Genomic DNA, 6,073 nt, shown 5'->3' on the forward strand with positions numbered 1-6,073 from the left:
CATTTTATCTTAACCAGACGGCAGTCATCCGAGGCCTAATACTCAAATTTCGTGGTCTGCTTATAATCTATTTTGGAGAATGATGGTGTTATATTCCAGTGGCTTCTCAACATTACTCAAATAGCTTAATCTTCAGATCTAAACGACATTAGTTTATAGCGATTTAACTTTATTGGACGTTATGTAATTTCAGTATCAATCCATTTTATTTTTTTTATTGAGCTTTAATCCGGTTTCTTTAATCATTAAGGAATTTAAATAAAATCTGAATTTTGTTTTACTCAATAGATAACGCCATTTCAAAAAGACTATCCCAAACATACACTGAATTTCAGAGTGAGAAAAATTTGCTTTTCGTTACCCCTTGCAATCTTAGCTTTGTATGTAAACTTACCTCACTGGGGAAGAATACAAAATAACTTTCAAAAGATAAATGACCACTAACAAAAAATACTTAATTGAACGGGTTAAATTTATTACGGCACGTTAGTAATTTTTTAAATAATAAAAACGCGTGTTTGAATAGCATTATTTAAAAAAATTGTCTATATGACCGTATTTTTTTCGAAAGCGTTGAAGAAATACAGCCTAAGTGATCAAAAAGGCCTCCTCCCCCCCCCCCGCTCGTCAAGTCGTGAATTCTTAGGGGCGAAAAACTAATAGAAATCTAACTTTGCTGAATAGGCAGTAATTTAAGGTTCGGACCATTACAGCAGTGGTGTCGGTTTGAACCTTATCTGTCGTGGTTCACTGTATAGAATAGGTTGGACAACTGCTAAATAATCTTCTCTCCCATCGTCATACCTATATGACCAAGCAAAAAAAAAAAAACAACAAAAAAGTCATCTCAATAATTCTGTGACTTTTTGGAAACTGCCCTGAATTATAGCTTTGCTACATCTGCTGCTGTCACAATGATTAAAAAACTCATCATTTTAGAATTTTTTTTCAGCTTTTACAGAACTTGAAAACTTAGCATTTTTCGAACATAAAAACTCTATATAATATTTGCATACAAAATTTTCCAGACCAAAAATCCATAGTCAGATGCTATAGAGAAAACTGAAAGAGGTTAAAAAGACAACTTCATTATCAAAAGAAATTTCACTTATCTGAGGTAAGACTTAGCAACTTTTATTCTCCAATTATCGAAAGTCTGGGAAAAAAGTGGGTACTAATAGATTATTTAGCAGCTAGTGTAATGATTTCTAGATGATATCAAATAAAATAAATTCTAACAATAAATTCAGCAGAAAATCTTCTTGTCGACTTTTACGAACAATTTTATTAAAATATTTCTATGCATCTTTTTACTATCCTCAAGATTGGTTAATATACATTGTACGCTAAACAAAAAAAAAATAGTCTCTGTTTTATTTTCAGAATCTAACAACTATTCAATTCAATTAATACATTTAACAACTGACCACTTATCACACCGATAATTTATTTCCCATTTTGAACTGACACTGTAATTAATTCAGTTATTTAAGAAAAAAAAATGAAAATATCATTTATCATATATGAAATTATCTTGGAGTATTTTGACTGAATTATAGAACTATTGTCTTATATAAATGTATATGTCCATAATCATACCGCATTTTGTCAAAACGGAGAAGACGGCGTATTTAGCATCTACCGGGTGACTAAGTACTAAGCTATTGATAAAGTAGCTAGTAATATGTTATGTAGGAATTATACAACATAAATACATAAAGTAGTAGACTAATTGTGAATTGAATAATTTACAATAGATTTATTACGTTATTAAACCATAAACGATAATAATAAATAATAAAGGACAAATAAAAGTTATTTATAATACCTTTTACTCTTTTAGCTTATTATTATTCTTAATCATCTAAATTTTTGTTTAACGGTATTTTTGTTTGTACTTATTTATTTTAGTGTTAAAGGAAATAAATAATTACTACCTCTAATTTCCTTTATTTCAATATTTTAGAGAACGTTTCAGACAACTTTTACATCAATTACATCTTATATACATAATGCCTTCATCCTCTTTTAAAGGTGATCGTCCTGATTAATCAATTTTATATTTTTGGTTCTTTTTTTTGTACATTATCCACCTATATGTGATTCCCATGCATATTGCCATGGTAAGTGTTTCGTTCTTTGAAAATAAAATGAATGAGTACAAAAAATATAATACCCTTAGCAAAAGATTAAATAATGCATATTTTTTTAAATTTTTGCTGATATATATATGCATACAGTAAAAAGAAACATAAGAAGATAACATAATATATGTGCATAGGTAGTAAAAGTTGTAGTACAGCATTATAAGAATATAAAACAGTATGAGAATATAATAATGATAACATTAAAAATAAAGGAAGGAATCAAAAAATATATAAATATAAAAATCCATTCAACACCTGTAAAAATTAAAAATGATTTTTTAAAATTTATTAATTGATATTAACATATGTATTTACATAAAAATACATCCAGTAAATTTGATGTAAGATTATATTGATATGAAACAGGCATGTAGAGAAACTAACCATTGGTAGCATTCTAATAATATTTCTACATTAGAAGGTCTCAAGGCCACTTTATTTTCAGGCGCCTCAAAGGATTGTCAGAAATTGAAGAGGAAGCAAGTTTAGAAACTAGTGGATTCGGATGGATAAGGACTTCAGAATGGAAGGATTGATATCTTGTTCAGGCTAGATTAGATCGGCTACATATAGAACATTAAGGTCTTTATTAATGATTTTATTTGTGACAAAGTAAGGAACATTGAGGATTTTACAAAGGATTTTGAGTTGTAAGGATTGGATACGAGAGGAATTCGAAGGTTTAGTGGAGCCCCAACGTTTAACTCCGTATGTCCTGTTAGACCTTATTATAGTCATGTAGATCAATCTTTTGCTATGGGATTTGTTGAGATTCTTTTTAATCCTTCGTTTCTGACAGCATACTTTGAGGATTGTGATGTGGGAGAGTTTGGTATGCAATTGACACGTTATTATTAACTGTGAGCACGCATGTGTGGTCGGCATTCGTGAAGTGGATAGTATGGGGATTGGTTGAGATGTTGATGATGATGTATAGATTGTGTAGAAGATGGAACCAAGGATGCTACCTTATGAAATATCAGCGAATTGAGGGAAGAGGGATAAATCGGAACCATTGTGGTTTACTTTGAATAATCTATTAGTGAGGAAGTATGTAGGAGGTTGTAAAGCAGTCATGGCTCAATCAAAACCGGAATGAGAATTGAACAATGATTCAAATGGCAGCTTTGTGGAACGAATTGGTAAATACGATTAATCGGCAAATAGTCTAGAGGCGAACAATTTTAAAAGAAATAATAATAATCAATTGATGCAACGAGTTGTCTTTATTTTATTACAGTCTAGATTTAAAAGCTAAATGGCATTTAGGTTGATTCCCACTAGCAGCAAAATATGACACGTAAGTTATTTAGATGACAAATCTTCCGAAAGAGCATTCCTGAATGCCTGACATCCATGTTTCAATATAATAAGGGCGCAGAGGGGAGAAGGTCGCTAACCTAAAACAGACGGCCTATGTAGCGGCAATGTAGCGAGGCTTGTTTAAACAAAGAGATGTTTGACGGCAGGCTCCTCAAGAAACTCTCAATTATTCAAAGAGGCTTGGTTTGGCTTGAGCCGCTTTGGCGATAGCATATTAATCCAGGGCCCCGGGGCCTCGCTTTGATAGCACCCACAGCCAGCGTAATGAGCCAAGTTTAAAACGACCTTCCCTCAGTCTCTCTCACTCTCTCTCTTTCTCTTTGTTTACCCGATGGAGGAGAATACTGGCCTCACTGATAGAAAAACCGTATTGTCCAATTATCTCCACATCGAAAATTAATTGGAATCCTCATCTATTTGAGTACCAGGAAAAAAAAAAATGTGGAGCGGTGTGAGGATCACATATTATTCACTAACCCATTGCTTTGTGTGGAAATTAATCCTCTAGCTATAAAAACTCGGGCTACTGAAACAGGCCGGACCATTTCAAATTTTGAACAGTTAAAGAAAACACAACTTCCTTATGAATTCATATGAATATTATGAAGAGTTCACGTCATGAAAATATGAAAACATTTATTTAAGAATTTAAATAAATAATCCGTTCTTAATTATTTGATATTACATAAATTTACTAAAAACTTTTGCTTTTTAACTGTATAATAGTATGATTTAAAGAAAGATGTGGAAATAAAGGATATTGGAGAAAAAATAAATTCTAACTAAATTTAAGCATCTATTTCTGAGGAAAAAATAAATTAAATAACTTTTACAAAATTTTATAAAATACAATGATACCATGAAAACAAAAAAAAATCCTAAAAGAATAAAATATCTTAATAAAAACATTATAAAACAAACAAAAACTGGTTAGTGAATAATTCTACGTAAAAATCCCGAGAAAAAAATATATATGAACAATAATAATAATAATAAACCATACATAAATAGGAATAGAATTTGAGGAATTCTTACATGGCGTGGTATGACAAGACGCAGGACAAGTCACAAGGCAAAAGATCTCAATGTAAAGGCCGAATGAAGATCGCTCGCCTATACGTGGCAGCGATTTACACGCATGGAATCACTCTTTACACTTTCTTACACCTTTACACTCTTTACTTTGTCACCAAATAAATAAAAAAAGGTCATATTTTAACAGCGACTAGCAGTGAACTGTCCCATGTTTTTGTATTAGTATTGTATTAGATGTAGTATTAGCGGTGTTCGATGCTGGGATAATATCAGTTAAAAGGGGGACTTACGCATTTATAACGAAATGTTAATATATTTACATAATTCATCAAAATAAATTATTTCACTTTTTTTTTTAATTAAGAGGTTAAACTGGTAAATAATTAAATAAAAAAAAAAATAATGCTTTGAGCATTAACGCTAATGGTGTATTGATAATCTATAAAACTACTCTTACTTCCAGATTTTTTTTTCATCCTGAATACTCAATTACGGTATTGAACGACAGTGTGGTGTATGCTAAACATAAATTACTTTATATGAAGAGAAAACAGAGACTAAGTCACGTTGTTTACTATACTATATACAAATTGTCTCATAAAGTTTACTCCGACAACTCTATTCTTAACTCTAGTCAGAATGAGAATGCTCGTTTTCTCTATTATACTTGTATAGTAAACCTAATGAGGTTCGGGTTAGTTACAATTATAGCAGATGGGTGGTTAGTTACAACTGGAGAGACACTACGTCTTTGATAGTTTCCTATGTTATATATCATAGTTTCGTAACGTGAACATTGCTATAAATAATAAACACAAGGATTATTTATGCCATTAGCAATAAGAGGATGAACATCATTCTATTTCATTGACACTTTTGCCAACGATCGTTTATTTTCAAGCAGAAACTTACGTTAAGTATACGGTAAGCAACAAATATGCCATTGAGTTTTACTACAGAAAAATACCATATTATGTTCGGGAACAAAATAAATGATGATATTTTGACTGTTATATTGCAATCTCCTAATTTTAAGGTAGAATATAGACAAAACCACTTGCTTACAAAAACTTCTTACCTTCCAGATTGATGCCGATTTCAGTTAGTTTTGATTGCAATTCACTAAGAAAAAAAAATTCAGAACAGAGTTCATTCAGGCCTCGGAGTTGATCTTTGGGGTGCGACAAACCTTCCGTGCCAATCTTTCAAAATCCTTTACACTCTTTACTTTATCACCAACAAAATTGGCCATAAGTAGCCGATCTAATTTAGCCTGAACTAAATACCAACCCTTCCATTTTGAACTCCGAATACAGTAGTTTCTAACCTTGCTTCCTTTTCCATTCATGACAATCCTTCGAGGTGCCTGAAAAATTGATGGCCTTGAGACCTTCTAATGTAGAAATATTATTAGAGTGCTACCGATGGGTAATTTTTCCCATGTCCATATCATGCCATTAGAATAGAACTAACATTACATTTACTAAATATATTTTCATTCAATTCAGTTGTAAATTTTAAAAAAATACATAGAAAAAAATGTCTACAGCGTTTGAGACACATGTTTC

Source organism: Halyomorpha halys, unplaced genomic scaffold, assembly GCF_000696795.3.
Source record: "Halyomorpha halys isolate HHAL.00 unplaced genomic scaffold, Hhal_1.1 Scaffold1213.1, whole genome shotgun sequence".
NCBI classification, from domain to species: domain Eukaryota; kingdom Metazoa; phylum Arthropoda; class Insecta; order Hemiptera; family Pentatomidae; genus Halyomorpha; species Halyomorpha halys.